The sequence below is a fragment of the Camelus bactrianus genome, chromosome 11 (assembly GCF_048773025.1).
Source record: "Camelus bactrianus isolate YW-2024 breed Bactrian camel chromosome 11, ASM4877302v1, whole genome shotgun sequence".
Taxonomy (NCBI): domain Eukaryota; kingdom Metazoa; phylum Chordata; class Mammalia; order Artiodactyla; family Camelidae; genus Camelus; species Camelus bactrianus.
In genome coordinates, this window is record NC_133549.1 from 11,149,071 (window position 1) to 11,162,357 (window position 13,287).

General features: G+C 50.2%; 1 long non-coding RNA gene and 1 pseudogene across 1 annotated transcript; one reads left to right on the top strand and one right to left on the bottom strand.

The window, feature by feature from the left end:
• Positions 1–2,364: 2,364 nt before the first annotated feature.
• On the top strand, positions 2,365–11,993 carry LOC141579242 (uncharacterized). The gene is made up of 2 exons (XR_012510394.1): positions 2,365–2,857; positions 11,632–11,993. It is a non-coding gene; the product is annotated as an uncharacterized LOC141579242 (long non-coding RNA).
• On the bottom strand, positions 5,014–8,585 carry LOC141579241 (small ribosomal subunit protein uS10-like; annotated as a pseudogene).
• Positions 11,994–13,287: the final 1,294 nt, after the last annotated feature.

Genomic DNA, 13,287 nt, shown 5'->3' on the forward strand with positions numbered 1-13,287 from the left:
AGGAACAGGCTCACGGTGTAGCTCTGTGAGTGCAGGACTTCAAGGTCATGTGTATCTAGATGTCTGTATTTAACTGAACTGTTGAATAACCTGCTGATATTTTGTACCATAGAATGAATTCAATTCTATTCACCTTATATTGTGACTGTGCAAAGTCATGAGTTAAAAGACATTCTTTCATGTGTGTTCAGAAATTAAAGCAACCGATGCCCGGGAGCACAGGGCCCAGGACTGCCTTCAGCCTTTGAGTCTGTGAGCTTCCTGCGGGAGATGAACGCCAAGAGCAGTTCCAAGCGAAAGTTCGCTCCGTGGCGAGTCAAGACCTCGGCCCTGGCCTCCTCTGTGCCATCCTCTGGGACTTGCTACGTCACAGGGAGCAGGAGGGCATTCTACTGCACAGACGGCCAGTCTACACAGCCTCCTTCCTGTCCCACTAGACTTCTTCTGGGTTATCCGGGGAGGGACAAGGGAAAGACCCACTTCTTCTGTGGTCCCCCACTTACAGACAAAAGAGACAGAAAGAAGGAGCAAGCAGGGAGCGAGTGAGAACGTGAGCAGATGGGGTGGGGGGCGAGCAGAGTGGGAGGACGCGTGTGCGCATGCCTGCGAGATCGCCCGCCTTCTCAGCATCCTTACGGCTCATGCCTCATGGAGGAGAGCGAGTCCGCAAAGAGGACCCTCTTACCCGCACCGATGCTCCGGCTTTAGTTCCTGTGCTCGTGATTTTGAAGCCAATCATTGCCCAGCGGCGCTGTTCCTCCTTGGAGACCAGCTTCATCCCTGGGCACCACGAGCCTCTTCTGGTCAGCATGCCCGGCGCAGGTGGACTCCACTGAGATTTCCTGTCTTCATCCCAGCGGTGTGGTCTGGCTGACCGTGGCCCGGCGGACTGGCCAGATCAGAGGCCGTTGCTGTGTGTAGAGCCCCCCCACTCGCTTGTGCCCACAGGGAGCTTTGGAGGAGGGAGCTCCGAGGATCTCCCAGCTGCTCTTACAGGTTCTCCCCGAGCTGAGTCCCCCATAGCCTCCTCCACCCCCCAGCAGGGAGATCTGTCACCTCTGAACTTGACAAGTGCTGATTGCAGGCAGTTTGTTGCGGTGTACTACAGGATGGGACCCCAGATTAAGGGCATCTCCCAAAGTTCCCATTTTCATGGTTTTCATCTTCAGCCCTCTCTGTAGATTGTGCCCGAGATTAGCCCAGTCTAATGGGGTAAGACTAGAGGGGTGTTATCCTGAGCAGAAATGTCTCCGTCCTGCTTTTTAGGCTCAGAAGATATGTTGGTAAGTGACAAACTCATGTTGTAAATTTGTAAATTATGTCCTGCCCCAGTCCCGGCACCACCACCAGCCCTTTGACCTCAGTCCTCATCTTTGGGGGCTGTGGAGGTAACAGCCTAGGTCCCCTCCCCTCAGGGGCATGTGCAGGCCTAGAGCTTCAGAAGGAAGCTGGCACTGGTGTCCAGAGCCAGAGATGTCTGTCGTCCTTCTGTGAAGCCTGTCTCCTGACTTGACACGGAGGACTGCTGAGAGGGCACAGGAGAGCACATGGGTATGGTCACCAGGGAGAAGGGGGGTGGGGCCTCCAACGTGCCCTTTCTGATTAAAATCTCTCAAAATCAGAACTTATAAAGATGGGAGGAAACTTGGGGCTCGTCAAATCAGGCATTGCCAGCCTTAGTGATGCAGCAGAATTATGTGTAGTGGCTTGAAAAGGCAGATTTCCAAGGCCCACCGCAAATCTCTTGAATCAGGATCTCCAGGGGGTGGAACCCAGAGAGCTGTATGGAGCTGAGCTGGGGCAGCGCTGCCCAGCCAAGCCATCCAGCACGAGTTTTACAGTCAGAGTGGATTTGCCACTCACCGCCTGTCTGTCCAAGTGATACAGGAAAAATGCGGCATGAGAGGATGGCCATTTCCCAGGTCTCGGAAGAGACGTGGTGGGGCGCATCCCCAAGTGAGGGTCCTTGGCTTCACGCAGGAAAGAATTCAAGAGCGAGCCATAGTAGAGTAAGAGTAGATTTATTCAGAGAGATACTTACTCCATAGACAGGTCGTCTCAACAGGCAAGAAAAGGGCCGAGAGAATGAGGGCTACCTTACTCGGAAGGGAGAGCGGCAGCCTCAGAGCATGGGGTCGACTGCGAAAAATGAGACCCCGAGGTGTGGGGTCTTCATATGCTAAAAAGTGGGAAGATTATTCCAACTACTTTGGGGAAGGGGCTGGATTCCCGGGAACTGGGCCACCTCCCACATTTGACGTTTAATGGGCAGCCTTGAAACTGCCCTGGCACCTGTGGGGGTGTCCTTTAGCAGCTAATGTGTTACAGTGAGCAGATAGTGAAGCTCAAGTTCTACTGGGAGTTGAATCTTCTGTCCTCTTGCTGCTAATTGCTCTATTATTCTTTTAAGGGTTGTGCCCGGCCCCCTTCCCTCCTGTCTCACAAGGCCAAGTTACCCAGCCTCAGTTTCCCCATCTGTAAAATAGGAGTAACAACACTTGGCAGGGCTGGGGTCAAGGTTAGAGAAGACGCTGCGTGCGAAGAGCTGGGTGTGGAGTTGAAAGCTGATGCACAGCCAGCCCCAGCTGCTTGCTGCCTGCCCACGGTGAGGTGCACATGTGGGGGAAGAGCCCGTGGGAGCAGGTGACCTGCTCACCCATCGTGCATTCAGTCCTCAGGGAGACAGAGCTTGATAAGGAACCCAAGCATGTGAGTTCCGGACACCAAGGGGGTGACTTTGCGTGGACGAGCTGTCTCCAGTGGCCCCGGGGAGGAAGCTCGTTCCACCGGCCCAGCTCCAGCAGGAAGACCTCAGTGCTGTCTTTTCTGCACCTCGCAGTCCTGCTGACACGGACGGGTGAGTGGATTGTTACCAGGGCCACAGTGGATTAAGTGAAACCAGAGCTTTGTGCCCAGGGAAGCAGCTGGAGGATGGAGGGCTGGGAGAGGGAAGGGGTTATGTAAATCCAGGCTGAGTCACTGGGCTTGTGTGTTGATTAGATAAGGGCTGGGACTCTGAAGCCCAGTGACGAACAACTGAGCTCCCAGGCTGGTAATGGCCTGATTTGAAAGTCTGGGGCGGGACGGCCTGGCACGGGCTGAAGGGCAGATTTCCCTGATGGGTCTGTGGCCGCTGAGATAATGCCTGGTGACAAGGGGGCTGGTGCAGGGACCACAGAGTCGGCCTGTTCCTCCAACAAGCGGGCTTGAGGTCCTGCCCTCAGTGGAATACAAAGGCAGCTGAACAGCCAGGAGCTCTGCCCCTGCGAGTTTAAAATCCCAATGAAGCTTAAATCAAAACTGGCAGGTTAACAAAATCATGATGGATCACAAACACGGCCCCTTGGAAGTCAGCCCTGGGGACAAAGAAGTGGCAGGAGTCTTTGGGGCTCTGGGAGATGATTGACCTCATTTTTACCTCCCGGGTGAGGAAACAGAGAGAGGCCCAGGGAGGTTAAGTAACCACCGCTAAGAGGCAGAGCCAGGATTCAAGTTCATGTCCGCTTGAAGTCAGCACTCAGCTCAGGGAAGCCGAGCAGGATTGGGGGCAGGATCTGATGGAGATACCAGGTTCAATTCTAAAGGCTCTTCCAGTCCCTAACCTTTGGTGGCCCCCAAGAAGTTCCGGGACGTGGTCTGGACTGCTCACTGGGGTTACTGCAGGGCATCGTCTTCAGCCAAAGACAGGCAAAGGCCTTGTCCCAGAACTCTCAGGCTGAGAGATCTGTGCTGTGACCTTCCTGCTGGGAACTTCCTGAGGCCCCACATGGTGGTTTTGCCCACCAAAGATACTTCCAGCTCCAGGACATCTTCAGGGGTCTGGTGGGTTATATGACCCAAGCAGCCTGGACCCTCTTACTCAGTGACTCACTTCAGACTGGTAGCCTTCTATGTCACCTGACAAATGGCTCAGGGGAGTATTCTCAGTGCCACGTAGACTGCCTCTAAAACCCAAAGAGCCCTGTCACGCGCTGTGTTTCTTAGTGATGGGAAGGGCAAGTTGCAGTAAGTTGTCCTTTACTCTGGGCAGTGTTCTCTGCAGGCAGAGGTGAATTGGGGAAATAGTCTATTTGTCACCTGGTCTTCATATATTTCTCAACGCTAACTGGATGATTGTGATGGCTTTTCAGCTACCCAGAGATTGGTGTCAGCCCAGACCCATATCTAATAGTTCAGGAAGAGTCTGCCTAGACCCCTTCCCCAGGGTTTGGTGACTTTGGCAGGTGACCTCTGGTCACTCTGGGAAAGGATGGGGGAAATTTACTACAGATGGTTGCAGGGCGCTGCAGAGTCTTCCCTCCAGGGCATCCAGGCTCGCCTTTGGTCAGTAGGCACTAGATCCGTGAATGATTTAAATCTGATCACTGAGTGAAGGGCCAGCTCTCAATCCTTTTTGTACAAGTTGAGTGGCACCCTACCTGGCTCTCTGTCTATTTTGTGTCTGACGACACCGTGGTGGAGGAGCCATCACCACACAGCCCTACAGGTCAAGCGCCAGCAGCGCCTTGACTGCTAGTCTTGTCTTGGGTCATCACATCCAGTATATATTTTTTTGGAAATTTGAGTGCCCCCTGGCCTCTGTGATTCTCTCATTACATTATCCTCACTGACATGAAGGAGGCCAATTCTATGACATCATCTCTCACTGTCAACCCTGCCCTAAAAAGTGCAGCCCTCTCTAGGCTTTTCAGAGATGTCAGGATAGCCATGCACAGTGTATCCCTTGTTATCTTAGTGGAGGGTCTCAGGGTATATAGACAGGGATGGAGGGATGGCATCCCCTCTCACCTCCTTACCTCCCTGAGCCGACTGACCCTCTTCTCGCTACTATGACAAAGAAGTTGGTCTCTCTACCTCATTAAATATAGGTTTTCTTTCTGTCAAATCTTCAAGGAGGCATCTCAGCAGACTCCTAGGTCTGGCTCCTAGGCGTCGTTGTTAGAACGTTGGACCTGAAGTTCCACGTGAGGGCTCCCATGTCAAGTACGCTCTGCCCTACCCAGCGTGAGTCTCCCCACTCCTGTGCCAACATCTTCAAAATTATTTCCGCATGTTTTCCTTCTTGGCTGTATTGATTAGCCAGGACTGCAGTTCCCTTAACATGCAAACTACGTTCTGGGGCAGGGGCTACTTTTTCCTCTTCAGGTGGCTTTTGTCCTGGAATCAGTGAGGGGAGGTATGGGCAAAGCTTGAGAACAAGCATCACCACCATGCAAATCACCTGCTTCAGGAAGGTCTTTTCATGCTTAATTTCCAGGCAAAGCGATACTCTTTTCTAGAAAGGAAGATTGGGTGGTCCACTGGGTTCAGGACCTAGGGGCTCAAAATTCTCAGGCTCAGCCACCCAAATTGAATTGGCAGTTGGCTGCCCTAAGTTTATTATTTTTGTTTTTCAAAAGGCTTCCAGTGCAGTACAGAGCAGCCAGCTTCCTCTGCATTTCTTACGGCTGTTTGTCACCGAAGGCACCCCAAGCCAGGAGCTTGTCTTCTACCTGCATCTCATTCCAATTATACAAAACATTCAGTCTTTCACCATTAAGTGTGATATTAGTTGTAGATTTTTTCATAGACAACCTTTGCCAGGCTGGAAATACTCTTTCGTGCCCAGTTTGCTGAGGGCTGCTGTCAAGAATGGATGTTGGGTTTTTGTCAAATGCTTTTTCCATGCCAACTGAGATCATCTTATCGTTTTTGACACTGGCCATTTTATATGTTGTTGGATTTTACTTGCTAAAGTTTTGTTAAGAATTTTAAGTCTATGCTTGTGAAAGATAATGATCTGTAGATTTCCTTTCTTATAATGTCTTTACGTGGCTTTGTTTTCAGAGTAATGCTAGTCTTATAGAATGCACTGGGAAGTAGTCTCTGCTCTTCAGTTTTCTGGAAGAATTTGTTTAAATTTGGTATTATTTCTTCCTTAAATGGTAGAATTCACATTTAATATAATTTTTATATAGTTTAAGTCTGTTATTTTCCTATGTATTTTCCGTTTGTCCCACCTATTCTTTTTTTTTAATTGAATACTTCTTTTAGATTATTTGAGTATTTTTTATTCCATTTTAACTCCTTTGTTGGTTTATTATTTATTACTCTTTTAGTTGTTTTAGTTGTTGCCTTAGCACTTATAGTATCTATCTTTAACTTACCATAGTCTATAGTTATGTGATAGTAAACCTCTCCATGTGTAGTATAAAAACGTTGTAATGGTATGCTTCCATCCCTGCTCACAGGCCCACAGGAAAATCCTTGTCCTGAGCCACAAAGATGTTGCTTAGACTCTCCCTCCTCACTGTTCCCTTCCCATCCCATTTTGTATCTAATTTTAGTGTTATTTAGGCTCTGGCAAGGTGCAGTGATGGATGGTAAGGGCGTGTGCCTGTGTAGTGCCCAGGGCCTGTGCCCAGCATGACTGGGAGGGGGCTGTGTGCACATTTGGAGGGTGGCTATGCGTGGGTGCAGTGCATACCCTGCTGTGAGTCCAGACACAGAGAACACAGCATCTCTCCTTCACTCTGAAGTGGAGGACGGACAGAGCCATGGTTGCACTGACAGTCTTAAATTTTGGATTTTATGGCTTCAGCATGGTTGGTGTAAACTTTGCTATCCAGATTTTTTTTTAAACAACTGATGATCAATTTATTAAAAAGGCCGATGGAAGCATCTGCAGTGGTGACTTCAGCCTTGACTCCTGGCTCCATACTGGTGGAAGTAATCTGTTTAACAGTCTCACGAGGGCTGTGCAAGTCAGTGAGTCACTTGTGGAGCCTCATGAAAATGACCCCAAGTCTTAGAACCTTCACCACAAGGAACTTTCCTTGTAGTTAGTCTCAGAGTCTTGGTGGGCATCCGAACGGTCCTATCACTTTGAGATTCTTTTCATCTGTGCCTCTGATCAGGTCAGCACATACCTTCTCCACAGACTTCACATTGCAGCTGGTTAGGGTTATTCTAATCTGGTAAATTGCCACTTCTGGCTCCATGGGAGTCTTCCGGGATCTTTAAAACCATGGCTGCAGTGCAGCTTCCTGGCCAACTTGTTCCTGTGGGAGAGAGAACAGTGATGAGTCAGGAGCAGGAGCCGGCAGGCAGAGGTTCTGCAGCAGCCACGACCGTGTCTTCCTCCAATCATAAGAGTGGGTCTTTGTACTAATCAGATAGTGGAGACCTAACAGAGTGTTCTCATGAAATTGTTAGCTTGTGACATTCTGTAGCCCCATCCAACCACATGCTTTGATGTTCCTGGGACCACAGTGACCATCTGACCACAAGCTTTGATGTTCCTGGGACCACAGTGACCATCTGACCACATGCTCTGATGCTTCTGGACTACATTGACCATCTGACCACATGCTCTGATGCTTCTGGGACCACACTGACCATATGACCACAGGCTCTGATGTTCCTGGGACCACACTGACCATCCAGCTGTAGACTCAGCCCCTCTGAGCTTCTGAGCTGCTCTGAGTAAGCAGGTGGCTCTGTACTAAGTGTCCGTGGCAGCCTGAAGCCTCATCTGCTAGTGGACACTCCAGCCTTGCTTGTGGTCTCAGGGCCACTGGCTCCCTAAGTGCAGATCAGCCTACTTACCAGGTTTCTGACTCAATCCCCTGATTTGCAGTCCACATGCAACAGCAGCAACCAATGTTTTCCGAGCACTTGTCAACCGTCAGACATTGTTCGCTGGTTATAAAGATGAGGCAGTCACAGACACTGTCCCCAAGGTACACCCATTCTAGCTGGGGAGATAGATGGAAAATGGAGCATTCCAGTGCAGGTAATAAAGGAAGAGATGGGAACAGAGCCCTGCTGATGCCTTTAGCAGAGAACCCTGATCTAGTGATGGAGGGAACAGAGAGTGATCAATGGAATTTTAGGGGTAAGTTTCATTTTCCTAGAAGCAAGCAGTTTTACAGAAGTGCAAAAGCAGGAAGGTGATGGCCCTGCCTGGGCGGTCTTGCTGGTCCCTTTGTGGGTTTTGCCCCTTCATGGTAAGAACCTGGCAAGGCCTGTTTGTTCAAAGTCCTCTCTGTGTCCCCCAGCCTCTGCTTGGTCTGGAGAACATCTGTTGTTCCCACATTCCTGTGAATTGTCTTCCTTCCCTTTGGAGCCCCCGACCCCTAGCTCCTTCTTCTCAGCTCAGCATGGCCTGGAAGCTTCAATTGCCTGCCTGTTAGGGAGCCTCTCATGGTCTTTGTGGGGCTCCTGCATATGCAGAATTAAATTTGTTTTTCTCTCGTTAATCTGTCTTATGTCAATTTAATTACCAGCCCAGCTGAAAGAACCTGGAAGAGGGGAGGAAAAATTTCCCTCCCCTACAAAATGAAGGCAGGAGGTTTTCAGGTTGTACTTCCATTCTCACCACACCCAGAGAATTCTACACTGTTCCTGGTCGCACTGATTTCTGGGATGTCTCCTCAGTTTACTTCCGCCCACTCACTTTGGAGCTGGTGGCATCCTCTTAGTACTGTTCTGCTCCTGACCTCCGATGGGCTGGTTTTGGGGGTAACTTGTGTACCCTTCTAGGCTCTAACACAAGAGGCAAAAGGCAGATTCTCAGGGAGCAAAGAGGAGGGGAGTTGAATGGCAGGGGGACTGGCTGGTCCGCCTTCTTTTTAGGAAAGTCGCCCTCCAGAACTCAGCCTGTCTTCTGGGTCAGCATGGTGGTCCCAGCCGTCCTGACCATGGCGTCCACATGTTTTGTGACAACACAGGGATGTGGGCTTTGATGCAATTTCAGTAGGTGAAGAATATACAATGAAAATAACTAATTAAAAAAAGATCTTTTTCTTTGGCAGGAGCTCATTCAAGACCTGCATCGCTTGTGACATTTACTGAAGGCTCAATTCTTTCTTTAAATTCTTCCCCAGACTGACTTTCGATCTGTCCAGCTCGCTTGGAAATGTAATCATGGCCTGCCTTGCAGTGCTTTTTCCATTTATAAACTTTATTTCTACAAATAGATGGTCAAGGTCTGGGGGCCAAGGGCCGTGCTGTGCTGCTTCCATCAACCCTGCTCCTCTCTTTCTAGACCTCGGCCAGGCTCGAGGCCCCGCTCACCACACACTGGACTGAGGTTGTGAGTGGTGTCTGTGCTCTCACCTGGCTCTGTTTTTGAGGGGATACACTTTCAGTCTGGGCCACCTTTTGGGCAGACAGTTTTTGAAGCTTACAGAGGAGAACTGGACTGTCCTAGGAGGCATGCATATTTCCCCGGCCTGTCCTGATGTTCAAATGAGCTTTTAGTGTTTCCTAGAAGGTAAATTAGGAGGAGACTTGAGGGACCTGCTGTCCCTGGGAACTGTGGCTTGTGATCTGGCCCTCGAGGAGCACAGAATAAGAAAGTGGGTAGAACAGAGTGGACTGGGGCGAGGGGAGGGCTGGTCTCACCATCCCTGCAGGTACACCACACCCTCCAGGAGGTGAGACGTTCGGTGGCTTTCCCTGTTAGAGCCACTGAAGCCAGGCTGAACCCAGTCCCTGGGGAAAAATATGGTCCCCTCTGGCTGCAAGGAGATGGGACTGTGAGAGATTTAAGAAGCTGACTTAGCTTGGGTTTCAATGAGACACCCTTGCCCCTCCAGAGGCTCATCGTCTCCTCATCCACACCTCATCATCAGGGGACTTCACTCCCGCTGGATCTCCCAGCTTGATGCACTGTTTGACCAATTTTCCTATGGATCCTGACACCAACTGGTTTTCTGCAATTCACTCCTGGCACCACCCACCTGGAGTCCGAGTGGACCCCATACACTAAAGGGCATGGTCTCCAACAAGACTGCTTTCATTTCTGACGGACCAGCTGCTGATCTGGGCAGTTCCCATGATCCCCTTGGGTGTGATAAGTCACTAGAATGAGGCACAGAACTCAGGAATGTGCTGTAACTTACATTTTCTGTTTTATTATAAAAGATACAAATCAGAAGCAGCCAAATGAAGAGGTCCTTAGGGCAGGTTCCACAGGGTCCCCAAGTGTTCTCTCCCCATGGAATCAAGGCTCATCGATACGTTCACCAACCAGGAAGCCCACCCAGCTTCAGGGACCAGAGTCTGGACTGGGGTTTCACTGCCTGATGGGCTGACTTGCTGGCCGTGTGACGACTCCATATCCAGGCCCCGCCCCTCCCTGGAGGCCGGGAGGTTAGGCTCATATCAGAGGCTCCAGTCCCCAGCCCTCTAATCAATCACGTGGTCGGTCTTTCAGCGTGACCAGCCCATCCTGACACTGTCTGGGAGGGTCACGTGAGTCACCTCATTAGCATAAACTCAGGTGTGATCAGGGAGCTCATGAATAATGAGGACACTCATATTCCCTGGGAAATTTAGATTTAGAATAGAATAGAGTCTGTTGGCAGCAACATACTAAGTGAAGCAAGCCAGAAAGAGAAAGAAAAATACCACATTATATCACTTATATGTGGAATCTAAAAAAAATGACACAAATGAACTTGTTTACAAAACAGAAACAGACTCACAGACATAGAAAACAAACTTATGGTTATGGGGGAAGGGAGGGGTGGAGGAATAAATTGGGAGTTCAGGATTTGTAGATACTAACTACTACCTATGAAATAGATAAACAACAAGGTCCTCCTGTATAACACAGGGAACTATATTCAATATCTTGTAGTAACTTATAATGAAAAAGAATATGAACACGGATATATGTATGCACATGTGTGACTGAAACATTATTCTGTACACCAGAAATTGACACAACATTGTAAATTGACTATACTTCAGTTAAAAAAAATATACAAACAACAAGGTCCTACTGTATAGCACTGGGAACTATATTCGATACCTTGTAATAGCCTATAATGAAAAAGGCTATAAAAAGGAATATAGATGTACATGATAACTGAATCACCTTGATATACACCGGAAATTAGCACACTGTAAACCACCTATACTTCAGTTAAAAAAAATACAGCCTCCCTCCCAGGGACCTGGGACAACGGCTAGTCAAATTCTTATCATATGATACTAGCCCTTAGCCTTCCTGTTTTATTTTCTGGATTCTAATGTGCGCATTAACCATGAGCTTGAGGAAGTCGTGACATTCTCCAAAGAAGGAAACACCCAGAGCCGCTTGCATGTCCCGATCACTCAGGGCAAATGAGGTTATGCTGCAGGAACAGAGAGCTCCCAGGTCCAGAGGCTTCACCAGAACAAAGCACTGCTGTGCACGGGTGCCGTGGGGACCTCGTGGGTGGGTGCTGCTCTTCTCCTCGGCGCCTTCACATGGGGACCCAGGCTCACAAAGAAGCTAGAACATAGCCAGCCACTGTGGCCAGAGGCCCTGAGGAGCCCACAGGGCAGGCATGGGTCCCAGGGGCTCCAGGGGGGAAACACATCATGTCCATCACATCTCATTGGCCAAAGAAGGGTTTTTGTTGTGGGGTAATGGGGATCCAGTCTGAGATCCAGAAAGATGAGTTACTGCCCAGGTGAGAGAGGCAAAGGCAGAGGCTGGAGTAAAGGAGGGAGGGGATGGGACACAGTGGAGCAGTCGCAGATGGAGGCGAAGCAAGGAGGGACCACCTCCCTCCACCCGCTCCAAGTTCCAGGGGTAAGGTGGGGGTGCTGGCACCAGGAGATCAGGAACCAATGGGATGTTCTCTGCCTTTGCAGGATGGTGCTGGAGGCAGCGTCTCCTTTCCGGGCCGCAGCTGACAGGGAGACCCAGGGAGAAGACAAGGCTTCTTCATATCATAACCCATCAGCCAGCACCAGGCCGGCGGCCCCTTACCTGGACGCCCTGTGTTAGCTGAGTGCCAGGACTTTGACCGTGCGGGCTCTGTTGCATAACCGGTTTCAATGTGCTATTGTTTTCCTGCCTGTTTTGTTTTTTTTTTTTTCCATGATGGAAATGATTCGTGTGTCATGTTGGGCAGGAGATTATATTTAAACATTTCCTGGGTTCGATCTCTGAACAGGGTATGAACTAACGTTTGTGCGGAGGTACAGAGTAAGCAGTAAACAGATTTAATTAACTCAAGTCTTTGAGTGTCACTGTGGGCAGTGGGGGTCTAAAGTGTGGGCACCTGCTGCTTCCAGTCTGGCCGACACCAGAAATCATCACATTTTGTAATGAAAGCACTTGAAGGATTTTGACAGCAAAGAGGCCAGGGCGGAGGTGGGGCAGCTGGGGGCCAGGAGTTGCCAAGTATGTGTACATCCGCTTTTGCCTGGAGCCTCGGCAAGTCCTGACTCGTTCTGAAGACTTAGCCGCTGTCCAAGGACTGTGATGGGGGATTAAGGAGGCAGGTAGCAGGGGATGGCTGGAGGATGTGGCGGAAGAGGGGATGAGGAATTAAGGAGGCAGGGAAGGAGACACAGGCATCCACGTGGGGCGACAAGGGGACAGGCTTTTTGGGGAACAGAGGAGCAGAGCATTGGATAGACATTTTGGAGGGTCAGTGGAAGAGATGGGGAAAGAGGATTTAAGAAAAGTTTTGTTGTACATGAAACTCCATCCTCTGATGTGCTCTTGAAAATCTAGGTATTGAACTGCTTTTAATTAAAATTTCTAGTCAAATGGCTCTTTCTTTGAATTGGCACTTGGAGTATGAAGGCTCTGGAAATCGGAGCTGCTCTGTAGCCGGGGACACTGTGGGAGCTCATTGCTGGCAGGAGACACCCTTCCTGGGAGGGTGGGGTCTGTGCTGGTGGTCCCAGCTTTACCCCAGAGGACACTGGGCAGGGCCAGCCGCCTCCAGGGGCCTCAGCTTATCCATCTGTAAGTGGCTTTGCCCACTCTGTCTGGCCCTGGCATTCTTGTTAGACTGACAGCCCCTGGGGCCAGGCCCGTGTGCACTCTCTGGTGGGTCCTGGGTCTGAGGAGCCATGAAGTAAGTGAGGACAGTGCAGCCCCCTCTTCAGGACAGGAGCCCGGGGCCATGTTTCTTTTAAAATTTTTCTTCACCTACCCCGTGCTATGCTCACCAGACAATGGGCCTGGTCCTGAGTCCTCCAAACTGGAAAACAAGGTGTATTTCTTACCCCAAGCTGCCACCACCCCCAGTAGCTCAGAAGCCAAAATACTTAGCTTCTTTGCTAGTGTGTGGCTCATCCATCAGTTTACTCAGCCTCCCCTCGGATGGCCTCCTGCCGGGTCTTCCAGTTCTGCCAACGCTGGGAAACCAATCTGTCCTTCCCAGTCCCTCGGCATGAGGGCTCTGGACGTGATGTCTGTTCTGCAGACCAGAGGTACGTGATGACACTGACCTGAAATGGAGTTCAGTGGGGAGACGGAGGCAGGAAAGGAGGCATGGTTTCACAGGCAGG